Genomic DNA, 19748 nt, shown 5'->3' with positions numbered 1-19748 from the left:
CAACTGACCCCTGAAAGTTGAAATTTAGCTCCCCTTTAACCACACTGTTAGGACTGACCACTAGACAGGACTATCTTTTCCTTTTTTCAAATCAGCTCTCCACCTTAGTTATCTACTCTTTTTCCAATCAGCCATCTCAGATGAAAACAGACTCCCTCCCATTCATAATTTAGTCTAAGTCCTTCTTTCTGAAAAGAAGGAATTCTCCTAAATCAAGTTCCCTTTCAGGCAATTTCAGCTCAGGCCAACATTTAGTAGATTAAAAAATATATCAACTAGTATTCTTCACACCCAAAACTGAGAACCTATTTGTATCAAAACTGAGATTCAAAGGTGTGTACAAGGGGAAGGAGGAGTGGTACAGTTTTAAAGCCTGGAAAAATAATTCTGCTTTACACCCTGATATTTCTAAAATTCAGGTTAGTTCAGTAAACATTTATGGAGTGCCTATTATGGTTCAGATTCTGTGCTAAGAGACTAATAAGAAATGTTCCTATCTCGAAAGGAGCTAATGGAGTTAGAAATAACACTTTTACCTTCTAGAATTTTCTAATATTTTCTATTTTTAATCATGTAATAATAATAGTATTAAAAGTGAATAACATTACACATGATATAATTCTCTGCTTTTGAACTAAGTGATTAGAATTGCAAATGTACTTCTTAAATATACTATATACATTCTAATTGCCAGAAATATTTTTCTCCCCACATCCCACCCCAAAGTAGATTCTTTTCTTTCTTACAGTACCTTGAAAATCCCTAAAATTTTACATCTCTGACCAGAGTTACAGACTGAGTCAGACTAATGTGACATCCACTAGGTTTTTAACAAATTCTTATTTTGCTTCTACTGTTATCTTTGTCCTAATTATGCCACCTGCCTTTACTTGAGTTTACTGTGGAGTATATGACACTAAGTTTAAATTTCTAGACATATCTATGAATTTCATGCAGCTTTAAATTCTCAGCAAGGATCTCCTCTATTAATATTTTCACATAGTAATATTTGTCAAAACTCTTGGGTTTTACGTAAGTTAACATGATTATTTTTTCACAACAGAAATTCAAATGAGATCCTAATCAACATATTGCTTCTTCTTTAAAGACCTTGACATAGACATAAAATTGCTGACATTTGGACCTATTAAGTTTGGTGGGTTTTTTGTTGCTGTTTTGTTTTACCTTTCACCGTGGAAAATTTGGTCTATCACCATCACAATGTTTACTGAGCCAACTATCTATAAGGACAAATAGCAAAGCTTCTTATTCATTCCAGCTAAATCAATTAGGCTATTCATACACTATTGAACATTTGCCAAAGTGCCACCCTTTTTTAGTATCAATAAAAAGCAATCTTGTAATAAAGGTTTATTTTGTTTTGAAAAAAAGCCAGGGTTCTCAAATTCACTGTATTACTGTGCAACTCTTGCTTCCCTTGCCTTCAACATTGTGTGGGCGGAGGAAAGAAACCAAGATATTCAGAACAAAATGTGAAGTCAAGAGAAATTTTTAGACAGCAATAAGTTGTGAAAATAACTTAAACTTACTGTCAGAACAATCTTTTGTACAGAAACATAAATGGAGGCATTTTAATATACCCCTGGCATTCAATAAAAAAAATATGAGGCTCAGAATACCATAAACCCAGATATTCTATTTGTTTAAACTAATTGGGCTCTTTTATATATAACTCAAACTGCAATTACAACCATATTCAAACAAGTTTTGTCTAATTCCTCTTAATACCTTTTCAAAAAGAGGACTTTATTTAAAGACAAATTCTTAATAATTCATGAAATATATTATTCCTTTTCTGTGATTATGAAATGTTCTTCAGTACATATTTAGACTATTAAGTTTTCTAAGACCATTCATTTAAAGTTACACTGTATCTTCAAAAGCCCACTTTAAACAAACCATCCTATTATTTATAAAACACACTAAGACTTATGTAAACACCAAACAAATACATACACTGCTGATTCTAGAATATGTATAATAGAATATAGTCTACAATTGCTTGTATTGCTGATCCACATAAAGTCACAGGAATTTCTTAAATGATAGAAGATTAAAGTAACACTTTTTAAGGCAATGCATGTACTATTAAGTTTTCACGCAAATCACTGATTACCTCTCCAGAGACACAACATAATTTTTGTTAGAAATGATTCTCAACTCTAGTATATACTACAAAAAATTATTGTGGTGGCTGCAGTAGAAAGCTTCTCACTTGATGTGTCCCAATAAGCTACGTGACTTTTGATTTTGAAATTTCTAATCCTGTGTCTTTTGAATTCACCATAATTCCAGATTCTTCCCAACTTCCCCCCCGCAATTTAAAGTGACACGGTTATTGCTCTCTCTATCACATACATCAAAAAAAGAATTTCTTTTGAGATAGGGTCTGCCTATATTGCCCGGGCGAGTCTGAAACTCCTGGGTTACTCCCATTTTTGCCACTCGAGTAGCTGGGACTACAGGCACATGCCACTATGCTACGCTCATAATCAGACATTTTTGACAAAAATGAAACTAAATATGTAATAAATACTCAGTAAACAAGTGTTGTTAACGTTATCACTATTCACTTGTAAAAACTTCTAATAATATTTCAAGGCCCATTTGATGTTCTTTTCCCAGTCTGAAAGTTTTTCCTTATACCCTAAACTGGGTATAATCTTATTTGAGCTCCCATAGTTTATCTGCAATTCCTTTATGGGCCTTACCCAGTTTTCTACTATAGTTACATATGACCTTGTGCTATCTTCTATTAAAGCTGAACACTCCTCCAAGGGAGAAACTGTCTTGCTCATTTTGCAGCACTTAATATTGAAGAAATAAAGGAAAAGACATTAAAAATAGTTTGCTAAATTAGATCTTATGAAGTCTTCATTTTAATTTGGTGCATAAAAAGGCATAAATATTTCTATAAAATTTATTCAAGAAATTTAGAAGAAAAAAATAAAATTTCCTAGAGACTATAGAATGTTACAGCCTTTGGGGAATAGATGTGCTTATTCCTATACACAGTAATATAACAGAGGAAACAGAAGAAGCTATATAAATGATATTAGAGGCCATAATATATTATTTTTTATTTCATTTAATACTTTGGGTATTAAAAAGGAAGACTAAAACACAATGGGCAACTTATATTCCTTTTTGGTAAGAACTGGGTTTTCATTTTCAGACTAAAATCAGTTCTAGAAATCAACATGTAAAGACCCTGTTAGTGTCCTTCACAACCCTTTACTCCTCTCTCTCCTTGAGGCCCTGAGTATCTAGGAGAGAATCTTCGTTTTCATGGTTCTTTATGAATTTCTTGGCCCAAAAGCACGGTCTGCTTAAGACATTAACAAACTAGCTATCAACAAATTTCATTACTAAAGCTAACAGGAAAATCAATAATAAGATGTTATATTAAACTTGTTAAAGTAGTGCCAAATTTTAAAATTCTGATACATTCTTAAAGCTCTCAGGGTCAAAAAGTTCTAGTAATTCATATATATATAGATATAGATATATATAGCTTTAAAACAGCAATGTAGAAGGAAATTCATATAAATCCCAAATTAGTACTAAATACTAAATAAGAAGAAAAAAAAAAAGAGAGAAAAACATGAACGTGTCTTTCCTAGTTGAGTGCTACCCCTTAAAATAGAAAAGGCACTATCAAGCATTATGGGCATCTGTTTCCTGCTGCCCAATAAATATTCCTCCTTTCTCTCATATAATGGTATCTTCATTTCCTTTTTGGAGGAAACCCCTCTTTTATTCTCAGTTTATATATATCTGGAGTTGACTATACCCTCAAACTTGATGGTTGGACATATGGCTCAGTCTCAAAAATCAGAGCTTCACAGTCTCCTGGCCACAAGGGAGTGGGCCATTCAGAGCCAATGAAATGCACTGAGACTTTTGCTGGGACTTTTAAGAAAGATGGTCACTCTTTCCAGCTACACGACACTGGGTGGATTTAGGTGCTAAGGGAACTGAAGCTATCTTACGCTCATGTACAGATGGATCAGAAAGCCAACACCAAGAAAGCAGCACTAAGAAATGTACAGAAATTAAGTCTTGATGACATCATGAGAGCCTTGGATGGACCCATTCTTTAAGCCACACCTATCCTGAACCAATGTACACAAATCAATACATTTCCCTTTTCCCTTTCAAGTCTGTTTGAGTTGTTTCTGTCACAATAGAGTGTCTTAACTGACACAACAACTATTTCAAGTATGTTTGTTTCCCCAAAAGTAAATACACTGGGTCACAGAATCCAGTTTCAAAACCAAGGTAAAAACAGACTTTTCTTCATAGATGATTCTGGTTTTTCAAATCTGCCCTCTTCTCAAAGACTATTAGATATTTGTATCTTTTGTCTTTATACTGTCTTAATACAAAGGACATTCTTTTGCCACAAACGAATAAAACATTAACAATGGAAAAAAGAAATTAGTAAGTAATGGGGAATGAGGTGGGGGAGAGAACAAATCATCTATAGAAACTTTAAATAGTAATCAGACGTGCTTTTTATTTTTACTAAAGGCCTAAATGAGTGTCACAGTCTAAAGCTTGTGAAATTAAGCAGATTCAACTATATACAGCATCTAATACAAAGACATCAAAATACTAAAATCAAAGTTTCTATTCAAAAAGCAGCTGATAAAAATTAAAATTCACAGAAAAACTAAAAACAGACAAATCACTACACAATTTCAAAAGAGGTACCAGTTAATCATATTCATAAAAATTGATTTTAAGCACACTATGTAGTTACAACATGATAATGAGCGCCAGTCATTCTGAAAATGTTTAGCAAAAGAAGATTTAACAGACTAAGTAAATCACGACAACTAAAGTCACTATATAGTAATGTAAAATTAGTACTTCCACTTTCTAGGGATTTTGGTGACTGTTAACAAGAAATGGAGAAAAGCAAACATGAAATAAAATAGAATTAAATATATATTCTTATATTTCTCAGATCGTATTAAAGTGAGCTTTTACCTGCATATTTTAGAAATTCTACATTTTAAGTACCACACGTGACTGCTAGAATGAATTTTATTACTCCTATGATCACAATGAGACCATTAATATGGAGGCTGTAAGCAAGAGGATAAGATAAATTATTATTACTTGAGATGAAGTAAAATAGAATGGTTAAGGGAGTTCTGGAGTCAGACTGCCTATGTCCAACTCCTGGCACTATCTTTTAATAGCTGTGAAACTTGGACCAATTTCACTGAGTCTCAGTTTCCTAACCTGTAAGACTAAGATAATAAATAACAGTAACTAACACATATGCAGTGCTTATTATAATAAATGACAGGCATTTCTCAAAGAGCTTTTTAAAAATTATTTAATTCCTAAAAATGTTCTTAGGAGATAAGTTATATTATCATCTATTTCATATAGGAGGAAACTGAGGCTCAGACCAGTTCAGTAAATTGACCATGGTCAAACAACTAGTAAGGGCTGACATCTGGGATTGAAACCTCAGAAATTTTGGTTAATACTTGCAATCATTATACCCTATTACCTTTTAATATAATATTACCTACCTCAAAGGATTGTTATGGGACATTAAACAAATGTCTAGTACACTGTAGTAGGTCAATAAAGGTTTCCTGTTAGAGTTTTTCTGACAGTAAATTCCTACTGAATTACCTGACTATTTCTATTATCAATTATTTAGAAATGATTACTTCAGTACAGAAACTATTTTCTGCTAAAGAGAATTTTTTTGGGAAAGGGACAATGATGGAAATTAATTTCTATTAAGGGTAATAAATCACTTTGAAGACTTGTATAGTGTGGTATTCTTGAGGCTCCCATAGGTTTGATCCGGGGCATGGAAATGGGAGGTACTTTTGAGGCATCCATGGGGAGAGTTAGAAACAAATATAAAGTTATCCCTTGGTATCTGCAGACTTTTCTCCAATACCCAAATCTGCAGATTTCCAAGACTTTTCTCCAATACCCAAATCTGCAGATGCTCAAATCCCTTATATAAAATGGCATAGTATTTGCATACATCCTCTGGTATACTTTAAATTATATCTGGATTACTTATAACAGCAGTCCCAATCTTTATGGCACCAGGGACCAGTTTCATGGAAGACAATTTTTCCACCGATGGGGGTTAGGAGTGAGTGGTTGTGGGGGAATGGTTTCAGGATGAAACTGTTCCACCTTAGATCATCAGGCATTAGTTAGATTCTCATAAGGAGCGCCCAACCTAGATCCCTCGCACTTCCCAACAGGGTTCACGCTCCTGTGAGATCTAATGCCCTGCTGATCTAACAGGAGGTGGAGCTCAGGCAGTAATGCTTGCTCATCCACCACTCGACTCCTCTGTGCAGCCTGGTTCCTAATACGCCACAGACAGGTACAGGTCAATGCCCTGGGGATGGGGACCCCTGACTTATAATATCTAATAAAATGTAAGTGCTATGAAAATAGTTGTTATACTGTACTTTTTATTTGTATTATTTTATTGTTATATTGGTATTTTTTATTGTATTTGTTTTCCAAATATTTTTGACCCATGGTTGGTTCAATCCTCAGATGCAGATCCCATGGATATGGAAGGCCAAAGGCAGAAAAGACAGGATCCTAATCGGCATGTAGTGATTGAAACTGTAATCTCTCTCCTTTTTGCTTTTTTTTTTTTACATTGAGACGGAGTCTCACTCCATTACCCAGACTGGAGTGCAGTGGTACCATCTCGGCTCACTGCAACCTCCACCTCCTGGGTTCAAGTAATTCTCTTGCCTCAGCCTCCCGAGTAGCTGGGATTACAGGAACACACCATCATGCTCAACTAATGTTTGTATTTTTAGTAGAGACGGGGTTTCACCCATGTTGGCCAGGCTGGTCTCAAACTTCTGACCTCAAATAATCCACCCACCTCGGCCTCCCAAAGTGCTGGGATTACAGGCGTGAGCCACTGTGCCCAGGCAGAAACAGTAATCTCTACCAGTATTGAAGGAGGCAGAACAGATATGGAAAGAAAACAGAGGTCTTTTTCACTATGGCAAGTTTGAAGAATTTTAGTTAATATGTCTAATAAGCAGTTGAAAATTTAAGTTGGCACACAGAGAAAGGTCCTGAATTGGCGACAGATCTTTCCCACTCTTTTTTGTCTTTCTACTAGAACAAGTCAGGATGCCAGTAGGAATAAAAAAAAAATAGCTTCCAATTCTTGAGTACCTACTTTATGCTTGACATTGTGCTGATAACTTTATATATTATCTCTATTCCTTTCAACAACCTTACCAGGAAGACACAGGTTGAGCATCCCTAATCTAAAAATCTGAAATCCAAAATGCTACAACACCTGAAACAATTTTTAAGTGCTAACACGATTCTCAAAGGAAATGCTCTTCCAAGTATAATGCAAATATTCCATAATCTGAAAAAATCTGAAATCCAAAACACTTTTTTGCCCCAAGCATTTTGGATAAGGAATTTAGTAAGTCCTGGTGAGGCTTATACTCAGAACTTTGAGATTAAGTAAACTGAGTCAACTGTCCAAAGCAACAGAGCTACCAATTAGTGGGGGAGGCATCTGAATAAAGTTTTCTTCTTATTAAAGCCTCTTTCTATTATACTACCTTAGCTTTAACTTGAATGACCACCTACGTCAAGTTCATTCTGGAAAGGGAAAAACAACAAAACTAATGGAGCTCTCAGACTGAGAAAATAGGGAATGAGTCTAGGAATATGTGGCTTCAAAAAGTACAAGTTTAATAGTGATACAAAAGAGCTGGAGAAAAAGAAGTGGACTTATAATTTAAAGACCCTTTAAACCCGAAGGAGCCTTGGAAATGGCCTAGTACTTTTATAAGTGTGGTCCATGGCCTATAGCAGTAGCACACCCAGAAGCCTGCTAAAAATGAAGAATCTCAAGCCCCAGTCATACTTACTGAATTAGCATATGCATTATAATATGATCCTTAGGTAATTTATACAATATATTAATGAAAAACACTGGCCTGATACCATTACAATAGATGAAGACACTAACCAGGTTAAAAAAACAGTTTGCAAAGCTAGAACTCAGGCCTCTTTATTTCTCAGTCTAGGATTCCTATGTCTTCATTATGTGCCCTCCAGACAAATACATCACTTCAAATTTCACTAACCTGAGGTCTGTGCCACAAACATTTAGAACTTAAAATGAGTTTCCATCAAATTAGCACTAAAAATTTTTATTTGTTACCATTTCATTTGGAATTTTAAGTACCCTCATGAGTTTTCTTCAATCATTTGTTTTTAACATCACTAAATGAAACATAAACATGCTATCCCTGACTACAAAGAATTCTTAAGCTCAAACAGTAAGTTTCACTTCACTGAACACTCAATGTGAAAAGAGAGTATAGAAGACAGAGACTTTCCATAGGCAAATTATTTAAAGTCATGGAATCCTGGAGCTGGAAGAGACCCGATACAACTGAGATGATAAAGAGATTTCATCAGAATGGCAATTATATATATAGTTTCTGACAGTGCTGTATCAAAAAGTTATCTGAAGCTGGTTTGGGATACAGATACAGATACAGCTAGCAGCTGTATCTGCCATGGGTTGGTTCCAAAGAGGGTGTGAGTTCTGGAGTTACTGACCTTGTAAAGATAAGGAAACTCAGGCTCAAAGAGGTTAAATGAAATATATAAAGTCACATATTGAGAAGATGAACCAGAACTCCAGGTCCCCTAACTTCCGATACAGCGGTTTTTATCCTGTATCATATTGCCTGTCCTATTTATTCAATAAAGAATATAAAATCCTTTTCATGTAATAGATAATAAAAACCAAACCAATTAGAAATGAACAGGGAATAAACACCTCAGATGGTTTTATAGGCATTATAGGATTTACAATCCTATAATAAGGACATACATGGAAGTACATTAAAAGATTGAAAATGAAGCCCACAACCTATAGATTGTATCATTGTGATCAATGAATGATCTCTGACTCAGACTGCTGACATTCTCCCTTCATGGAGAGTTTTTCCATATGACAATTCTTCTTTAGAGTTTATCCATGATGACTCAGGGTACCTAGATGGTACGAAGGAGCCTTCAATTTAAGGAGTAGGAGGAAAATGAGGGGGCCTACTGAATCATTAGCAGCCTACTCAGTTCTGAAACTCAGCAAATCCTTTTGGAAGCCATTTTAAAGTCAGCTTTAGGAGACAAATTCTGGCTAAAGCCTTAAAAGACTAGTCCTTAAGAGCTGAACTATATGCAAATAAATAACGTTATTTCTAAAAGAGACACAACCAAAACGCTTTAGCAAAATCTGATCTTCTTTTTGTTGAATAAATGTCAGTGATGAATTTTTTAAAATGTCTGCTCTCAATGAAGTTACAGATCTGCTCAATGTTAGACAGTTTAAGAGCCCCTGCTCAAAATTCATCCTAGTTCCTTTGAGGAACAGACAGGGCTAGTTCAGAGACTGAATCATCCTATTTTAAATGAAAATAACAGTAAAGCGGTAAGTATATTTAAAAAGCTTTTTGATACATAAGGTATGTCTATAGGACTAGTTTCTAATTAGAAGCAGCCACTACTTTACAAAAGATACATATTTAACACATTTTCTCATGAATGATGAACTTAACTAGTTTTGTAATTTGGATGTTTTGATCCTTTAATGGTGAATTTAAAGAATGACAGTGAGAAACAATTCAAAGAAAAATCCATCATGTTAATTGTAGTCTAAAATTAAAGCCAATCAGCTTTTAGTGCTTCCAGTACATGCAGTTCATTAAATCTGAAATAAACCCAGAGGAACATGAAGTACTATGGATAGTATCTGCCAAGAACCAGAAATTCAACATTAAGGTTTTGAAGAATCAACAAAGCACTTTCAATTGTTTTCACTTATTGTTAAAAAATAAAATTAAACTGTGCCTTCTAAAGACTAAGCCAAATGATATGTTGAACACTACAATGAGTTACTAGAAAAATATCAGGGCCAGTCACTTCATTCTTGTGGAAGGAAGAAGTTATAACCTTCTTTACCACATTACTTATCTTTTTATCTTTTCCTCTTGACTGTCAAATAGAAGCTCAACAGAAGTACAGTCTCCCTCTAAGGTCATATATGATTATTATTACAGTAATGATGAAGTCCCCAATTGTTTGACATTTTTGGAAAAGACAACAAACATCAAGAGCTGAAAATAGCTTTTGAAATTCCACTATTACTATCAAACTTTGCTAATTTAGGTATGTAGGTTCTGGATGGATGCAGGATTAACTCAATGAGTATGAGTTTAAACTCACTGTTTCCTACTGTTTCCTACATTACTGAGTTTAAAAAGTATTGCATCCTACAGTTCACGTAGTTATCTCTTAGTGTCTGATGAGAGATCTTCACAACGGCACACAACAGAAATAGACAAGGAAAGTTTAAAAAGATTAAATATGGCACAAATAGGAAAAGTATTGTACTTGCCATCCACAGGTTTCTACTTTATACCCCTAATTCATTCCAAGTCTACTTTGTAAGTATAAAAATGGTAGACAAACATCGAAAACGCTGTTGAAGAGCAATAGGCATGACTAAAGCTGGCAAAGGATGATAAAGAGAGCTATTGGCAGAGTAATGAATAGATGAAAGTGAGACAGGCAGGAAATGAGAAGTATCTTGCAATGCACAAGCTGAGAATAACAACCTTGAACCTGTTGCTGTAAAAATCTACAAAGCTTAAATAATAGACTGAATTTTCAAATAATTTCTCAATTATTATTACTCATTACTATTTCCAAAATTAAGTATAGATTTTATCATGGTCATAAGGTTTAAGTCAACATGAAATGTAAGATGTCCTTTAGCAAAGCAACTTCTCTTCAAATGAAAGTTGTATTATTACTTCTATTCTCTACTTAATTTACACATTTGAGCCTTAGCTCATTAGGTCACAGACACTTAAGCACATCCAACTTAAGAGAATTATCCATAGTCATATTTACTGTTTTGTGAGATCCAATTTTTTCCTTTCCTTCCTTCTCTTCCTGACTTCCCTCTCTTTCTCTTCCATCATAAGTTACTCATTTATTCCACAAAAATGGAAATGAAAAACAGATTGATGATCCTACCAGTAAATCAACAGCCTGAATGAAAGCTATTTCTAAAATAAGTCACACTTCAGTATGGTCATCATCACAGAACTTCAAAGATTGTTATGAAAAACCACTCCCACTTGTTTTTTTTTTTTTTAGATTAATCAAAGGTTTTAAAGGACTTTCAGAGTTAATGGAAAGCCCAGGAATTAAATATGGGCTCAGTTGTTCCATGTTAACAGACTAGTGTTTAAAATACATTAAATAATCTAGTCCAGCAGCTCAGTCCTGATAGTATGTGCAGTATACAGTAAGAGAGTCTGGCTGTCTATCTATACATACACATGCATATATACATCTACATACACTACAGGGACAAAAACTCTGAGTGAATTAAAGAACTAGATTCCTAACAATTTACTGAAAAATGTTTAAAATAGGCAGTTTTGTTAAAGTATTCCTTACACAGTTATATACTTATATTCTTAGTGGTCACTATGTAATTTACTACATGGTAAAAGTTCATAAATTCTACTTCATGGCATTAAATTTTAAATATAATTGGTTAAAAATACAAATGAGGCTGGGCGCAGTGGCTCACGCCTGTAATTCCAGCACTCTGGGAGGCCGAGGCGGTGGATCACGAGGTCAGGAGATCGAGCCCAACCTGGCCAACATGGTGAAACCCCGTCTCTACTAAAATACAAAAAATTAGCTGGGCGTAGTGGTACGCGCCTATAATTCCAGCTACTTGGGAGGCTGAGGCAGGGGAATCACTTGAACTCAGGAGGTGGAGGTTGCAGTGAGCCGAGATTGCGCCACTGCACTCTAGCCTGGTGACAGAGCAAGACTCTGTCTCAAAAACAAAACAAAACAAAACAAATGAAAACGTTGTGCTCCCCCACCACTGGACATAAATAACAAGAAAAAGAATGGCTTTCTTGACTCAGTATTATCAGGAGAGTAAAAATCACTGAAATGTTTAGTTTCTCAGGTTGGAAAAACTGTACCTCTAAAGAATGAACTAGTATGGTAATTGTTCAAAGTAGTAATCCTACATGTATATTGTCCTGAGAGTAGATTTTTACAATCCATATTTATTGAGGTTTTTGGGGGCATTTAAACATTTAAATGAGATCCAATTTTTTCTATGCCTTTATTAATAAAGATTAAAAACAGTTCTTTAAGGTAAATCAGAATGTTTTCAAAACAACTACTAATCTGAGAAATGAAGCATGAATATAAGAAGACTTAAGAGCCAGATTCATCTCTTAACACTAACATGTGTTAGTCTTTTAGTTTCCCAAGTATATGCCATAGCGACAAGAGTTAAACAGTTTCACTGCGTTTTAAATACCATCCCTTTAGTCTTGAATGCAGAAATGAAACTTACCTGAAATGACTGTTTTGAATACTTAGTATTAAGAATGGTATATGATCTTGTATGTGTGTATATGTGTGTGTGTGTGTGTGCATTTTGTGAGACCTTAAATATCCAAATGAGTATGGTGCCTTCCATACTAGTCATTCTCAGAAGTTATATACCCTTATTCTAAATGATGCTACAATTGTCCACAACATTATTAAAATTCCTTTTTGGTCTACGGGTGATTCTGACTTTTACAAACAATAACTGCCTTCTCAGATTGGATCTGATTTTTAGAAAGAGCCTCAAGTTACTTTCCATTTTCTTTCTGTCAAGATCCTCTGTGAGTCATTATCTGATAAATAACATGAAATATCACATGGCCAATCACCCCATTTTTCCTTAAAAACAAGGAGCAAATACAAAGTAATGAGCTATTTTCACGTGTGGCTCTTAAGCTGGCTTAGAAAACAACAACAAAAATTTCTAAAAGTCTTGAGTAATGCTAGTATTGTTAAGTGTACGGCTTCCACAGTGACTATTCTAAAGTAGAAGACTTATTTTAGATAAGTATATAAAATATTTTTACTTTAAAGCAAGATGGACAACCAGCCCTACACAATGTAAGTCTTCTCTACCCTTCCTTTCCCATGCTGATGCTGATTTTATGTATTCATGCTCACCCTGATCTAGTGATCTAGTTACACTAGTTTTTTGTTGTTGTTGTTGTTGTTGTTTGAGACGGAGTCTCGCTCATCGCCCAGGCTGGAGTGCAGTGGTGCGATCTCAGCTCACTGCAAGCTCTGCCTCCCGGGTTCATGCCATTCTCCTGCCTCAGCCTCCAGAGTAGCTGGGACTACAGGTGCCCGCCACCACGCCCAGCTAATTTTTTGTATTTTTGGTAGAGATGGGGTTTCACTGTGTTAGCCAGGATGGTCTGGATCTCCTAACCTCGTGATCCGCCTGCCTCGGCCTCCCAAAGTGCTGGGATTACAGGCATGAGCCACTGCGCCCGGCCGTTTTTTTTAAGACAGGATCTGGTTATGTTGCTCAGGCTGGTCTGAAACTCCTGGGCTCAAGTGATCCTCCCACCTCAGCCTCTAGAGTAGCTGGGACTACAGGTGCAAGTCACTATGCCTGGCTCACCCTTGTCTTCTTGTAGTTTCTTGCAGTTGTAGGCATGCTGCCATCTCAGGGCTACTGTACTTACTATTCCCTCTGTGTATAATGTCTTGCTCCAAAAAGTGACGTGCAAGGCTTGCTCTGCTACCTCCTTCAGGTCATTATTCACTTTCTCAACTATTTATCATCTTCTCAATGAAGTCTTTTCTGACTACCCTTTAAAACTGCATCTTGGCCGGGCATGGTGGCTCACGCCTGTAATCCCAGCACTTTGGGAGGCCGAGGTGGGTGATCAGCTGAGGTCAGGAGTTTGAGACCAGTCTGGTCAACATGGTGAAACCCTGTCTCTACTAAAAATACGAAACTCTGCTGGGTGTGGTGGCGTACGCCTGTAATCCCAGCTACTCAGGAGGCTGAGGTAGGAGAATCACTTGAACCCAGGAAACGGAGGTAGAAGTGAGCTGTAATCACACCACTGCACTCCAGCCTGGGTGACAAGAGCAAAACTCCCATCTCAGAAACAAAAAACAAAAAACTGCATCCCCCTCCCAACCACATACTCAAATCCCATTTATTCTCCCTTCCCCTTCCCTGCTTTATTTTCCTGTTTGTGTGTAAAACTGTTTATTAGGGGAAATTTCAAACATACACAAAACTAAAGAGGAAGTAAGAAACCTCATGTATCCATAGAGCATCTACCTTCAGCAATTTTCAATATATGGCCAATCTTGTTTCATCTACGTTCCTCTCCCTTTCAATATTTTGAAGTAAAAACCCACACATCACATTTTAAGTTGTAAACACTTTATTATATATCTCTAAAACAACACTTAAAAAAAATACATTCTCACACCTGAAAAAATGGACAAATCCTTTTCATTAAATATCCAGAGTCTAAATCTCCCCAATTTTGAATAAACGTCTTTTTACAGTTAGTTTGCTCAAAGCGGGATATAACTAAGGTTCATACATTGCATTTGGTGGATAAGCCTCTTAAGTCTCTTTTAATCTTATAGTTCTCCCTCCCTCTCTTATTTCTTGCTATTAACTTTTTGAAGAAACCAGATCATTTTTCTTTTATTTTTTTAATTTTTATTTTTTTGAGGCAGGGTCTCGCTCTGTTGCCTAGGCTGGAGTGCAGTGGTGCAATCATGGTTCAAGGCAGCCTCAACCTCCCAGGTTTAAGTGATCTTCCCACCTCAGCTTCCTGAGTAGTTGGGACAGTGTACAGTTCATTTTTAAAAAAATTTCTTTGTAGAGACAGGGTCTCACCATGTTGCCCAGGCTGATCTTGAACTCCTGGACAAGAGGCATCTTCCCACCTCAGCCTCTCAAAGTGCTAGGATTACAGGTGTGACCCACTGCGTCCAGCCATTTTTCTTAAAACGCAATGTATTTTACTTATTTTATGGTTTGTGTCTTGTTATTAGAATGTAAACACCATGAAGGCAGAGATTTTAGTCTGTGAGGTATCAGCATCTAGACCTGTGACATGTAAAAGGCATCAATAAATATGAATGTATTTGGCATCCATGCCAAAAGTCCACTGCTCACCAACAGCAGAAATTGCTAATCACAGTAGTCTTTTCTCTTAAGTTTGAATAAGGACTCCCAGTTTTCTAAACATGGCACTCTAGGCAGCCACCACTAAACAATCAGATTTGGTACCCCAAATGAAATTTATTTGCTGTACCTGCTTTACCCTCTTCAAAAGTGTACTGTCTCTAAAACAGATTTCATTGCACCTTATATGTTGAAATTTTAGCATGATAAATTACTGTGTTTCTTGTCAACTACATTTAAACATTTCTTAGCTTATTTTAGACAGTTTAGGGGAAAAAGAAAACTGCAGCCAAAAAAAAATAGAAAAAGAAACTGTAGAAGATGTGGGAAACCGGGGTTATTACATATTTTTAGAATTAGCAACATCCCAAGAGACTCATAAAATAAGAATTAGCAACAAATTTTCTGAAAAGGAAGTAAATTACATGTGTGTTGAATTAATTTTTAAAAAAACTACATGAACAGTCAAGATTAACTGGAGGATGAAGACAGATGTCAGGATTTTCCCATTTACAGGCATCAGCAACACATTCTATTTTTCTGCAACTGGTATTTTGAGGTGTAAACGTATTACAGGGGTGATACTAGAGTACTATGTAGAACCTCAATTCTCTGAAGTGGAGTTTATGTGGCAAAAAGAATCTAAAACATCTGGTACAACATTCTGAAAAAATTGTCAATTCTTTATAGAGTCATTTACAATTCATTTCTGTTAAACTACCAGATGAAGCTCTTTCTCTAGGCTTATTTCTGAAGGTAACTATGCTAATTGAAAGACTCCAATCAGATGTTTATGTTTTGATTACTTTTTTCTATCAAAAAAGAAAAAAATTAGAAATTCCCTGACATCCATTCAAGAAACACTGTGCTTTCTCTTTATTACCTGTAAATTCATTAAACAACAAAAAGTATTTAGGACCTACTAAACATAGTATGTTAGGCAGTTATTTTCAACCTTTGAAGGAAAAATAGAAGTGATCTATTCAAGACAATTTGGAAAAAAAAAAAAAAAAAAAGCTAGTGGCAGAACTTGAAATCATATCCAGATATTTCAATGACCAATATTTCTTGTCTTGAGGTTCCCACACATTAGTCTAGGGGAATATTCTATGGCACAGGTCACACTTAAACTAAGAAAATATAATAAGCACTCCCCTCCCCCACTACCACAAGTGTAAAAAAAACTCCAAGAACCCAAATCCCTTGAAAGAATGACTTCTATTTACTTTGCTTGTGTAATATATTCAGAGGGAATCTGGAAAAGATGGCTAGAAATCTATAAACAGAAAGTGCTAAGTGGAATTCACTGTTTATAGACTTCAACTAGAATTTTGTCCCTTATATATGAATGCTGCCAGGAAACTTTATATTGTATTATTTAAAAACATCTTCATCAGGTTTTCTTCACTTTGTTGATTTTCTTCCTTTTTCCACTGGCTTTTAAATCTGCTTTACTCTCCTCAAAGACATAAATGTAACTTTTAGAATAACAGGACTTTTTTTCCCCCAAAAGGAGCACCTAAAGCCACCTCAGTGCCATCATATATTAGTCATTATGAAATTTTAATATATACAGTTAAATATATTTGTATAATAAAATCATCCATAAAAGCCTTTCTAATCTAATAAATACTAGGATAGGTCTACATTGGTGTATTATGGTAAAATGTACACGTATATGTTAGTTTTCAATTCTAAGTCTTTGGCTTAAAATCTTTATCAGCTGTAGAAGCTTCTGCCTAAAAATATTAGTTGTCCACGAAGCATAATGACTATCTATAGTCGTTATCACCTGACCTACTAGAAAACCATAACGAATCATATTCTGAAATGATAGAACTCTTAAAATACAAAAGTGACATTCTGACAACCCAGAAGAGTCTGAAGCTAAATCAAACGGAAACATCCTTTGGCTTCCTCTTTGAAACTTGCCTCAATGGCATTTGGCAGTACTAGACTAGCTTCCTACCCCGTACTTTTCAGTCATTTCCTTTAAGGGGTCTCAAAGAAATTATAAAACCTGCAAAGCCAGACTTCGCCAGTCAACACTAACTTCTGCCTGCGGACTCCAGTGACTGAGCCAAGACAGTGTTAGTAGCTTCCTTAAAGTACAAATGTCCCCGGTAAATCTGGCTTGAAAATACCACAGAAAAAGTTCAACATAACCAACTGCAAGAACATTTAAATGTCAATCTTAAGGAAAGGATGGATTCTCTCCCCCTACAAACTCCACTGAGGCAAATTTCCAGCTTGCTTTTTAGAAGTAAATAAATACCACTACTACTACATTACAGCACTTCTACCATGCCAATAAAAAGCTAGGTGATAGTTTCCTCTTTAAAACCTGTAAATTCACTAGATTAGACATTATAACCACTTCACTACATGCAACTTTCCATACATATAATTGTTCTACTTTCCAATTATTTATGTTAAACTCAAGATCTCTTTTAACATACTATAGAAAGGGAACAGGTTAGAAGGCTCTGGAAAAATAAAATAAAATAACGAACATCTCACTTTCATTTTCTGATGCAACCACCAAAATCTAAAATGTAAGGACAACCACACAATACAAAATTAAATGTAAGAGAATTTAGAGTAAGTGAAACTATTCACTGTTACTACAGTTCTGATCATTATTTACCTGAGGAAAGAGCTAGTAGAAGTGATGCTTGATTTAAATTTTTGGTACTTTCCAGTTTGGTACCAAAGAAATAAAAACTCACAAAATAAATAAGGTCCTCAGAGTTAAAGATTTTTATCCAGAACAGGTTGTTGATATAAATAAAGGAATTCATATGCTGTATTTGTACAGTAAGAACAATGTTTTAAGACATGTAAATCTGATCACTCAGAAAATATTTTCTGTTGGCTATAAAGAAGATGCATCGTAAACTGAAACAGAACTGAACAAAGTGAACCTTTTCCACAACTAAAAAATTTTAAATTCACCCTATTAAGCAAACTGAATAAAAAATTCATTTCTCCTTAAGTGTGAGAGTAATACATATTCAACACAGTAAAGGACAATGCGATTTCTGAAACAAAAGATTATGTGCAAAGAAAACAAAGTAACATTTTGCAGAGTAAGAAAAAGTAGAGCCTGTGAACCGAAACAGATGACCTTTTCTTATCTATAAAGTATAAAGCTTCAGTTTTTAGCACAACCAGCATCTTACGAATAAAGTTCTCAATAATATTTGTTGATATACTGTTTGATGACTTAACGACAGGAATATTGTTGGTGCTGTTAAAACCAAAGCACATTTCCTTCTGTGTAGTGATTAAAATCTGTTAAATGTACATTTTTAAAAAACCTATGCCCTCTGTCCCATTCTTGCTCTCTTGCCTCTAAGAGACCTACACATACAAAAATAAAAGTAGATGGTGACGTGACTTTATGATTTACATTAATTTCCCTACTCGAAGCATTTCTCAGTAACTCTTTAAAGGTTTTAAGATTCAAACACTATGTAAGAAGAATTATGGTTTGAACTACGTAACAATTACCTAGACATCTTTTGGACTTCAGCTAACCTGTAAGTAAAATGAGCATCTTTAACTTTTCCACGGGGCATTTGAGAACGGGTTCTTCCTCATAAACTCTTTCATATCCTCAGATACCAGGCGCGGTAAAAGATCAAGCGTATCCATCAGGGAGCTTTTCACGACCTCAGTTTACCCACTTAGGGAAACGGGCGTATTGTTTCCTAGGGGACCCAGGGGTGAAATTAATTAGCGTGTTTAAAATGCTCTGAGATCCGAAGATGAAAGGAAATGTGAAAGACGCGCGGAGATGATGACAACAATCATAACAATAAAAAGAATGACTAACTTGGAAGTCTGCGTTATGTAAGGGAGGAAAAGAAGTTATCAGATCCGCACAAACAAAAGGGAAACCCACCGCCCCTTTTGTTTCTCCCATTTCCCTCTCCTACCCGCCACCCGCAGAGCACCCCTCTCGCAGCCTGAGCGCGCGGCCAGCCAGGCGCGGGGCTCGGAGTTGGCCGCCGCGCGCCCGGCTCCCGGGCGGAGGGGGAGGCCGCACAGGGCCGGTTCTGACAAAGGCGCTTCCTCCTGCCAGGGCGCGGGATGGAGGCGCCGCAAACTCCGCTCCCCGCCGCCGCGGGGGCGCGCAGCGGGCGGGGAGAGCTGGCTGGCTGGCCGCCGGAGAAGCCGCCGAGGAAGTTGCGCGCCCGCCCTCCCCGCGCCCCTCGGCGGCCCCGCCGCCATCCATCCAGCGGCGCCCCGCGGCCACACTTACCGGACAATTGCTGGTGGCCGGGATCCCAGCGCGGCCCCTGAGACCCGAGGCGAGAGGGTGAAGTGTTGTGCGCGGGGAGCACGAGCAGACAGCCCGCCGTTCCGCCGCTGCCCTCCGCGCCAGCCAGCCGAGCCCAGCGAGGGGAAGTTGACCACGAAGTCGAGCGCTGAGGAGCCGCGGAAGCAGGGAGAGGCGTTGGGGCTGCTTTGTGGTGCACTCCCGGAGGGCTGGGGACCAATTCGACCGCGCCGCGGGGCTGGCGCTGCTGCTGCTACTGCTGCTGCTGGTGGAGGCGGCGGCGGCGCCCCCCGACGGTCCCTCCACCTCACACCGCCTCTG

The 19748-nt window shown here is 36.8% G+C and overlaps 1 protein-coding gene across 1 annotated transcript in view; it reads right to left on the bottom strand.

The window, feature by feature from the left end:
* Positions 1–19446, bottom strand: part of PELI1 (pellino E3 ubiquitin protein ligase 1) — a 65668-nt gene extending 46222 nt beyond the window's left edge. The window contains exon 1 of the mRNA NM_001260952.1: positions 19410–19446. The gene's annotated coding sequence lies outside the window, so the exon portion shown is untranslated. The remainder of the gene's footprint in view (positions 1–19409) is intronic.
* Between the last annotated feature and the right edge of the window lie 302 nt (positions 19447–19748).

This window comes from Macaca mulatta, chromosome 13 (genome assembly GCF_049350105.2).
Source record: "Macaca mulatta isolate MMU2019108-1 chromosome 13, T2T-MMU8v2.0, whole genome shotgun sequence".
In the NCBI taxonomy this organism is placed as follows: domain Eukaryota; kingdom Metazoa; phylum Chordata; class Mammalia; order Primates; family Cercopithecidae; genus Macaca; species Macaca mulatta.
This window is presented reverse-complemented; position numbering and strand designations above follow the sequence as displayed.